Here is a 10639-nt window from a genome sequence, read left to right as displayed (position 1 = left end):
ACCTTAAAATGTTGTAAAGAAATGACAAGAAAATTAAATTTTCTTTTCAACTGTGACTTTCATCATATTTTAACCACAGCTATTCTAAAGTCTTTGTCATCCATAGTTATTATTTTTATTTTTCTCTAAAATTATTTATAATTGGCTATAGTCTAAAATTGCTTTTCTTAAAGACTATAACAAGTACTCTTAAACTCATATTTATAATAATTTAAAGATTAATAAACTAAAAATTTCCAAAATTCTGATGAAGAAACTAAGGGGCTCAAGAAACTGCTAATCAAGATCAAGCAAACAAAATTTTAATTACATGAGAGCTGCTGCCCCTTCCCTCTCCTCTCACTTCTCCCCACGAAGCCTACCTCCCTTCCCCTCCTTCTCTCTCTCCTCCCCTTCCCTCCTCACGCTCTTCTCCGCTCCCTCCTCCCCTCCCCTCGGCCGTCCCTCCTCCCTCCTCCTGAAGAGCGCCGCCGCTTGGGGGACCGACCGGTTATTTCCTCCAGCGACTGACGAGCGCGGTGTCGCTCCTCCAGCCCCGAGCTCCCGGAGCCGCCGGGCCCGCGTCCGGCCTCCCCGATCGTCTCCGGCCCGCGCCCGCGCCCTCGCCCTCGCCCTAGCCCGGCGCACACCCAGCAGCCGCTGGCCGGGAGCAGCTACCGCCCCAACCACGCAACAGCCCTGCCCGCAGCTGCTGGATGAATGATTTCGGAATCAAGAATATGGACCAGGTAGCCCCTGTGGCTAACAGTTACAGAGGGACACTTAAGCGCCAGCCAGCCTTTGACACCTTTGATAGGTCCCTGTTTGCTGTTTTCCCTTCTCTCAGTGAAGAGCAAACACTACAAGAAGTGCCAACAGGCTTGGATTCAATTTCTCATGACTCGGCCAACTGTGAATTGCCTTTGTTAGCCCCACGCAGCAAGGCTGTGATGAGTCAAGCCTTAAAAGCTACCTGCAGGCCGGGCGCGGTGGCTCAAGCCTGTAATCCCAGCACTTTGGGAGGCCGAGGCGGGTGGATCACAAGGTCAACAGATCGAGACCATCCTGGTCAACATGGTGAAACCCCGTCTCTACTAAAAATTACAAAAAATTAGCTGGGCACAGTGGCGCGTGCCTGTAATCCCAGCTACTCAGGAGGCTGAGGCAGGAGAATTGCCTGAACCCAGGGGGTGGAGGTTGCGGTGAGCCGAGATCGCGCCATTGCACTCCAGCTTGGGTAACAAGAGCGAAACTCCGTCTCAAAAAAAAAAAAAAAAAAAAGCTACCTGCAGTGGCTTTAAAAACGAGCAGCGGCCTCGGCATTCCAAAGAACCCTGGCTGTGGAGTGAGCAGCAGGTATGCCAGTGGCTTCTCTGGGCGACCAACGAGTTCAGTCTGGTGAACGTGAATCTGCAGAGGTTCGGCATGAATGGCCAGATGTTGTGTAACCTTGTCAAGGAACGTTTTCTGGAGCTGGCACCTGACTTTGTGGGTGACATTCTCTGGGAACATCTGGAGCAAATGATCAAAGAAAACCAGGAAAAGACAGAAGATCAATATGAAGAAAATTCACACCTCACCTCAGTTCCTCATTGGATAACAGCAATACATTAGGTTTTGGCACAGAGCAGGCGCCCTATGGAATGCAGACACAGAATTACCCCAAAGGCGGCCTCCTGGACAGCATGTGTCCGTCTTCCACACCCAGCGTACTCAGCTCTGAGCAGGAGTTTCAGATGTTCCCCAAGTCTAGGCTCAGCTCCGTCAGCATCTCCTACTGCTCCGTCAGTCAGGACTTCCCAGGCAGCAACTTGAGTTTGCTCACCAACACTTCTGGGACGCCCAAAGACCACCTCTCCACCGAGAACGGTGCAGACAGCTTCGAGAGTTCAGACTCCCTCCTCCAGTCCTGGAACAGCCAGTCGTCCTTGCTGGATGTGCAGCGGATGCCTTCCTTTGAGAGCTTCGAAGATGACCGCAACCAGTCTCTCTGCCTCAGTAAGCCGACCATGTCTTTCAAGGATTACATCCAAGAGAGGAGTGACCCGGTGGAGCTAGGCAAGCCAGTTATACCTGCGGCCGTGCTGGCTTCACAGGAAGTGGACCTATTCAGCTGTGGCAGTTTCTCCTGGAGTTGCTATCAGACAAATCCTGCCAGTCATTCATTAGCTGGACTGGAGACGGGTGGGAGTTCAAGCTCGCCGACCCCGATGACGTGGCCCGCCGGTGGGGAAAGAGGAAAAATAAGCCCAAGATGAACTACGAGAAGCTGAGCCGGGGCTTACCCTACTATTATGACAAGAACATCATCCACAAGATGTCGGGGAAGAGCTATGTGTACCGCTTCGTGTGTGACCTCCAGAACTTGCTGGGGTTCACGCCCGAGGAGTTGCATGCCATCCTGGGCATCCAGCCCGACAAGGAGGACTGAGGCTGCCGGGACCTCCCTGAACCGGCCCAGGCTCGTGGACTGAGTGGGAAGTCCATCCTGACCAACTGCTTCGAGGACCCAGGAAAGGCAGGAATGAAAACGCCCAGGAAAGTCGCCAAGAAGCAGTGGCCTTATTGCCTCCCAAACCACGCCTCTTGACCAGGCTGTCTCCCTGGTGACAGCGGCAGCACCGCTATGTCTCCTCACAGTGCTTTTAAGTGAAAATGGTAGAGAAAGAGGCACTGGGAAGCCATCCTGGCTTCTGGCAGGCTGTGGACGGGATGGCTCTGGCTGTTTGAGACTCTCAAAGGATCGAGCATGTCGCAGACACACACACACACACACACACACACACACACACAATTTTTAGATTTTCTTTTGCCTTCTGCAACCAGGAACAGCAAATGCCAAAACTCTTTGAGAGGGGTAGGAGGGTGGGAAGGAAACAAACTTGTCCTTTCAGAAGTTAGTGTGTATATATTATTGTAATCTTACAATTGTTCTCAAAATCCCCTAACAGTTCTATTTATCAGAAATTATATATTGTAATTTAAAATAATTATATAACTGTATTTGAAATAAGAATTCAGACATCTAAGGTTTTATTTCATTCTTCAACAGCACATATGGAATTTTGCAAAGATTTAATCTGCCAAGGGCCAAATAAGAGAACTTGTAAAGTATGTGTCATTTACATTTAATAGACTTACAGGGATAAGGCCTCTGCAGGGTAATCCCCTCTTTTTGTGTTTTTTGTTTTTGGGGGTTTTCTTGCCTTGGTTGTCTGGCAAGGACTTTGCACATTTAGGGATTTTTATGAGAAACCTAAATGTTATTATCTGGGGTTATATCTGGCCTCTGCTTTTTCCTTTAATTGTAGTCGAAGCTATAAAGCAGTATTTTTCTTGACAAATGGCATGTTTTCCACTTGTGCATGCCTTTCAGTCAGTTTATACACAAAATAGACTTTGTTTTTTAGTTTAACTGCGTTTCTCCAACAGCTCACCTCTCCCTGACCAACCAGCCATTTCCTTCCTGTGCTCCACGTTCTTCTGTATGATTAAAATAAGAATACTAGTTTTGGAAATAGGCAACTCCTTTTCAGAGATCAGGAGGGATTTATGTAGCAGCTATTTTTACTGCAAAAGTAATTCACTGGAAAAAAAATGTAATTTGTAAAAAAGCTTTATTTTTATCTCAGCTCCATGTAAAGTTAAACTTACTGTACAGAGCTGAAGGACGGTGGGCAGTGGGGGTCTCAATGAGACCTCTTCAAGGAAGCACGGTTTGTCCCATCTGTCTTCACTTGCGTGTCTCAAACCATCTGAATAGCATGCTGCCCCTTTCTGCTCAGTGCCCACAGTGCCCTTATTCTTGTTTTCTTGGACTCAGAATGTTCTGAGGCACAGAGCAGGTACTTAAGATGGGAAAGAGAACGCATCGGAGCCATTCGTTCGGAGAAATTGTTTTGATCGAGATGGAGACTTTTGTAGTCATTTCAAAAGAGTACCTGAGTCATGTGTATTCCTGGCCTTTATAAATGACCTGGTCAAGTTGGTTTCAAAGTCTGATGGGCTTGACTGTTTACTAGCTGTGTGGCCTTGGACCGGTGGCTGACATCTGTAAAGAATCCTCCTGTGATGAAACTGAGGAATTGGGTGGCCTGGCAAGCTGGGAAGAGCAAAACCAGAGCTGCAAAGCCTAAATACCCACAAAAGAACATTTCCAGTATACTTAAACACAGGATGTTTTTCTCAAGAGGAACGTGTTTATCACTCACACATTTGTTTATAATATAAACAGATGATATATCTGTTTTTGATATAAACAGACACGTGACTGGGAACATCTTGCTGCCAAAAGAAGAGAAGCCATTGGCTCATTGGATGTGAGGTTGAGCCATGCGAAATTGTCAATATTAGACTGGTTTTTATCTAAGGAGTTTCATGGGGTTCAACCTAATAGCTATGGAAACTAAAGTCCTTATAAACCATTGGCATGGTAATGAACGGATCTTAAGTATAAAAGTTTTGTAATTGGGCCTTTACTCTCTCAGTAATAAAGTATTTTGTTTATATATAAAAAAATTACATAAGATTGAATAATTGATGAAAATATTACTTTTATAACTTTTATTTTAAACATTGCAAGAGGGAGAAAACAAAGGAGAGAACAAGAGTCTCTGCCTAGTAATACAGATAATTCTCACAGATCTTGTCCAAGACCATCAGTGTGACACATCTACAAGTTTGCAAGAAGCACAGTATTACTGGGCTTGAGGTGCTCCCTAAAGCAAATACAGCTTAGATCACAACACTCAAGCCCTGTGGAATATCTGGAAAGCCTTCCCAAGAAGGATGGGTACAAATAAGCCAAGACAGTGAAGACTACAGTAATTCCTCCATGGCTACAAATCAAAGAACATCTATGAGCATCAACGCCATCCAGAAAACATCACTTCCCCAAGTAAATTAAATAAAACACCAGGAACCAATCCTGGAGATACTGAGATATATGACCTTTCAGACAGAGTATTCAAAATAGCTCTGTTGAGAAAATGCAAAGAAATTTAAGATAGCACCAAGAAGAAATTCAGATTTCTGTTAGATAAATTTAACAGAGATTGAAATAATTAAAAAGAATCAAGCAGAAATTCTGGAGCAAATAATTGCAGTTGTCATACTGAAGAACACAATATAATCTTTTAATAGCATAATTGATCAAGCAGAAGAAAGAATTAGTGAGTCTGAAGACAGGCTATTTGAAAATACACAGTCAGAGGAGAAAAAACAACAGCAACAATAGCAAAGCATGCCTACAGAATCTAGAAAATAGACTAAAAGGGTAATTCTCAGAGTTATTGGCATTAAAGAGAAGGAGAGAAAAATATAGAAATAGAAAGTTTATTCAAAGAAATAATAATAGAGAACTTTTTTTTCAAAGTGATAAGAACAGAGAACTTCTCTTAAGAACCTAGAGAAAAGATATTAATATCAACAATACATCAAGCAACTTTAACCCAAAGAAGACTACCTCAGGCATTTAATAATCAAAATTCCAAAGTTTAAGAAAAAAGGATTCTAAAAGCAGCAAAAGAAAAGAAGAAAATAACAAACAAGGGACCTCCAATACATCTGGCAGCAGACTTTTCAGTGGAAATTTTACATGCAAAAGAGAGTGGAATTACATATTTGAAGTGTCAAGAGAAACAACAACTTTTACCCTAGCTTAGTGTATCTGGTGAAAATATTCTTCAGACACGAAGAAGGAATAAAGACTTTCCCCAAACAAACCAAACTTGAGATGCTTTATCAACAGTAGACCTGTCTTATAAGAAATGCTAAAGACAGTACTTCAATCAGAAATAAAAAGACATTAATGAGCAATAAGTAATTATATGAAGGTATAAAACTCACTGGTAATAGTAAATACACAGAAAACCAGAATATTATAACACTGCAAGTGTATTTTGTACACTACTTAGGATAACTAAGTAGAAAGACTAAGCAATGAACCAATAAAAAATGATAACTACAAGACATAGTTAACTTTTCAAGACATAGTTAAGACAAAAAGATATTGATAGAAACAAGAAAAAGTTAAAAAGTGGAAGGATGAAGTTAAGGCATAGAATTTTTTTTCTGTTTTGTTTGTTTATGCAAACAGTGGTGGGTTATCAGGTTAAAATAATGGGATATGGTCTAAGAAGCAGCTTCTCCGCTCCTTCTGGAATCTCTCCCTAGTTCAGCCCACCTATCTCCACTCCTGCCTCTACCATGTCCATCAGGGTGACCCAGAAGTCCTACAAGGTGTCCACCTCTGGCCCCGGGGCCTTCAGCAGCTGCTCCTTAATGAGTGGACCCAGTGCCCGCTTGAGCTTCTCCCGAGTGAGCAGTAGTGGCTTCTGGGGTGGCCTGGGTGCAGGCTATTTTGGGGCCAGCGGCATAGGCATGGGAGGTATCACCACCGTCACCATCAACCAGAGCCTGCTGAACCCCATTAAGGTGGATGTGGACCCCAACATCCAGGCCGTGCGTACCCAGGAGAAGGAGCAGATCAAGACCCTCAACAACAAGTTTGCTTCCTTCATCGACAAGGTGCGGTTCCTGGAGCAGCAGAACAAGATGCTGGAGACCAAGTGGAGCCTCCTGCAGCAGCAGAAAATGGCTAGGAGCAACATGGACAACATGTTTGAGAACTACATCAACAACCTGAGGCGGCAGCTGGAGACTCTGGGCCAGGAGAAGCTGAAGCTAGAGGCGGAGCTTGGCAACATGCAGGGGCTGGTGGAGGACTTCAAGAACAAGTATGAGGAAGAGATCAATAAGTGTACAGAGATGGAGAATGAATTTGTCCTCATCAAGAAGGATGTGGATGAAGCTTACATGAACAAGGTAGAGCTGGAGTCTCGCCTGGAAGGACTGACTGACGAGATCAACTTCCTCAGGCAGCTGTATGAAGAGGAGATCCAGGAGCTGCAGTCCCAGATCTCCGACACATCTGTGGTGCTGTCCATAGACAACAGCCACTCTCTGGACATGGACGGCATCATTGCCGAGGTCAAGGCGCAGTATGAGGAGATTGCCAACCACAGCCGGGCTGAGGTGGAGAGCATATACCAGATCAAGTATGAGGAGTTGCAGATGCTGGCTGGGAAGCACGGGGATGACCTGCGGCGTACGAAGACTGAGATCTCCAAGATGAACCGGAACATCAGCTAGCTCCAGGCTGAGATCGAGGGCCTCAAAGGCCAGAGGGCTTCCCTGGATGCCGCAATTGCAGATGCTCAGCAGTGCGGGGATCAGGCACTCAAGGATGCTCATGACAAGCAGAAGGAGCTGGAGGCCGCCCTGCAGCAGGCCAAGCAGGACATGGCAAAGCAGCTCCGTGAGTACCAGGAGTTGATGAATGTCAAACTGGCCCTGGACATCAAGAACACCACCTACCACAAGCTACTGGAGGGCGAGGAGAGCCGGCTGGAGTCTGGGATGCAGAACATGAGTATCCACACGAAGACCACCAGCGGCTATGCAGGTGGACTGAGCTCTGCCTATGGGGGCTTAACAAGCCCCAGCCTCAGCTACAGCCTGGGCTCCAGCTTTGGCTCTGTCATGGGCTCCAGCTCCATCAGCCGCATCAGCTCCACCAAGGCTGTGGTTGTGAAGATTGAGACCCGCGATGGGAGGCTGGTGTCTGAGTCCTCTGACGTCCTGCCCAAGTGAACAGCTGCAATAGCCCCTCCCAGCCTGCCCCTCCTGAGGCTGCCCCAGAGCCCAGGAGGGAGGTTGCTGTGCAGAGGAGCGCAGGGAACAGGAGACCCACCTGACCCTCAGCCCTAGCCCTCAGCCCACCAGCAGGGAGTTTACTGCCTGGGGACCCCCCTGGCCCATGCCTCCAGCTGCAAAACAATTCAATTGCTTTTTTTTTTTGGTCCAAAAATAAAATCTCAGCTAGCTCAGAAAAAAAAATAAAATAATGGGTTATAAGAGTATTTGCAAGCCTCATGGTAACTTCAAACAAGAAAACACACAAGCAATAAAAAAAAAAAAGGAAGAAACCTTCACTAAAGGAAAGAAAGAAGGAAGAAAAAGCCACAGATAATCAGAAGACAATAAAATGGTGGAGTTAGTTCTTACTTATTAATAATACATTAAATGTAACTAGACTAAATTCTCCAATTGAAAGAGACATAGACTGGCTGAATAGATGAAAAAGCAAGATCGATTGATTGGCTGTCAATAAGAAACACATTTCACCTATAAAGACACCAAAGGACTGAAAATAAAGGGATGGAAAATGAGATTTCAATTCAATGGAAACCGGAAAAGAGCAGGAGTAGGTAAAGTTATACCAGAAAAAATAGATTTCAAGACAAAAACTGAAGAGAAAAATAAAGTCACTATAGGAGGACAAAGTGGTCAATTCAGCAAGAGGATATAAAAATTTAAAATATATGTACACCCAACATGGGAGTACTCAGATATATAAAGTAAATATTATTAGCACTGAAAGGAGAGAGAAGCTCTAATACAATCATAGCTGGAAACTTCAACATCCCATTTTCAGCACTGGACAGATATCCAGACAGAAAATCAACAAAGAAACATCAAACTTAATCTGCACTATAGACCAAACATTTCATCCAACATAGTAAATGAAAACTTAGAAAAACTGAAATAATACTAAGTGTCTTTTTGTCCACAATGGAATAAAACCAGAAATCAATAACAAGAGGAATCTTGGAAACTATATAATACATACAAATTAAGCCATGTGCCCCTTAATGACTAGTGGGCCAATGCAAAAATTAAGAAAATGTAAAAATGAAAAAAAAAAAAAAAGACATTTGAAAAAGGAAAAGGCGAACAACCCAGGATTGGAGCTCTCCTTGAATCCGTGGAGAGGTGAGTCGGAGCTGCATTTCCAGACTGATCTTTGTTGCCCACAGAATGGGGAAATTCCTAAGTATAAAGGAGACGCGGGACGCCTGGCAGTACCTCTGCCTGGCAAAGCCGGCAGCCTGGGTGGCGGCGGCCGGCCCTACCCATCGCTCCCCACAGGGCGCGCTTGTCAGGGTGCCCTGTTGAACCAGCAACCTGAGACTTGAGAGGGCTGGACTTGAGACTGAACGAGACTTGCACAGTGGGCCAGCCCAGGGGATTGCAGGGACAGAGCGTTTGGGCTAGCCCAGTGGGACGAACAAAACCGCGATTTCAAACGATCCCTGTGCAGTTGGTCTGAGACGCTCTGTGGGGGAGGGGCATCCACCATTACCGAGGCAACCCGCCCCAACTGAGATACACGCCCACTGCTGATGCAGCCAGCCGTTGCCGAGGCAACCCGTCCCTACTGAGATACACGCCCACTGCTGACGCAGCCTGCCGTTGCCGAGGCAACCCGCTACAACAGAGAGACTCCTCCTCAGGGCGTGGCGGAGACCACAGCAGAACAGCAGAGCCTGCCCCAACAGGGCGAGCCCCACAACAGCAGGGCGGAGCCTCGGCAGGCAAACAGTGGCTAGTCTGCCTTCTAGCTGGGCAGGACACCTCAATGAACATCCAAAAATAAAGCCCGAACCCCCCACCACAGAGCATTTGAGAAACAAAGGGTTTTTAAAATGAGCTCTGTTGCAGCAGAATCAAACATAGCAGCCTAACAGCCCTGAATGAACAACAGAGATCACAGCTCAGCAATTGAGCTCCTATAAAGTACGGACTGTCTCTTCAAGCAGCTCCCTGACCCCCTCTATATCCAAAAGACTGACACTTTGCAGGCATCATCCTGGGACAAAGATAGCAGAAAAAGAAACTGGTAGCATCCCTCACTGTGCCACAGCTGCTAGAGGTGCACCCCAGACAAGCAGGGCCTGGAGTGGACCTCAGCAGTTGTACAGCGAAGGGGCTAGACTGGGAGAAGGAAAACCAAGTAACAGAAACACTTCATCAACAATCTGGGTGTCCACTCAGAGACCCAATCGAAAAGTCAGCAACTACGCAGATGACAAGCGGATAAATCCACAAAGATGGGAAGAAACCAGCACAAAAAGGAGGAAAACAACCAAAACCAGACCACCTCGCCTCCTAGAAAGGACCAAAACTCCTCCCAGCAAGGGAACAAAGCTGGACGGAGAATGACTGTGACGAAATGACGGAATTAGACTTCAGAAGGTGGATAATGAGAAACTTTTGTGAGCTAAAAGAACATGTATTAAATCAATGCAAAGAAACTAAGGAACTTGAAAAAAGATATGAGGAAATGATAACAAGAATGGATAACTTAGAGAGGAATATGAATGAATTAAAGGAGCTGAAAAACACAATACGAGAACTTTGCGAAGCAAACACAAGTTTCAATAGCCGAATTGACCAAGCAGAAGAAAGAATATCTGAAGTCGAAGACCAACTCAATGAAATAAAACGAGAAACCAAGATTAGAGAAAAAAGCGCAAAAAGGAATGAACAAAGTCTCCAAGAAATGTGGGACTATGTGAAAAGACCTAACCTACGTTTGATAGGTGTACCAGAAGGGGACGAAGAGAATGAATCCAAGCTTGAAAATACTCTTCAGGGCATCATCCAGGAAAATTTCCCCCACCTAGCAAGACAGGCCAACACTCAAATACAGGAAATACAGAGAACACCACAAAGATATTCCGCAAGAAGAGCAACCCCAAGGCACATAATCATCAGATTCAACAAGGTTGAAATAAAGGAGAAAATACTAAGGGCA

The 10639-nt window shown here is 45.4% G+C and overlaps 2 pseudogenes across 1 annotated transcript; both read left to right on the top strand.

Moving 5' to 3' along the window:
* Positions 1 to 488: 488 nt before the first annotated feature.
* On the top strand, positions 489 to 5518 carry LOC100397046 (protein C-ets-2-like; annotated as a pseudogene). The gene is made up of 2 exons (XR_013522282.1): positions 489 to 958; positions 1272 to 5518. The product of XR_013522282.1 is annotated as a protein C-ets-2-like (transcript).
* A 590-nt stretch (positions 5519 to 6108) lies between these two features.
* LOC128928529 (keratin, type II cytoskeletal 8 pseudogene) lies at positions 6109 to 10180 on the top strand (annotated as a pseudogene).
* Positions 10181 to 10639: the final 459 nt, after the last annotated feature.

This window comes from Callithrix jacchus, chromosome 9, assembly GCF_049354715.1.
Source record: "Callithrix jacchus isolate 240 chromosome 9, calJac240_pri, whole genome shotgun sequence".
Lineage (NCBI taxonomy): Eukaryota > Metazoa > Chordata > Mammalia > Primates > Cebidae > Callithrix > Callithrix jacchus.
Note: the sequence above shows the minus strand (reverse complement) of the source record. Positions and strands in the feature narration are given on the sequence as shown.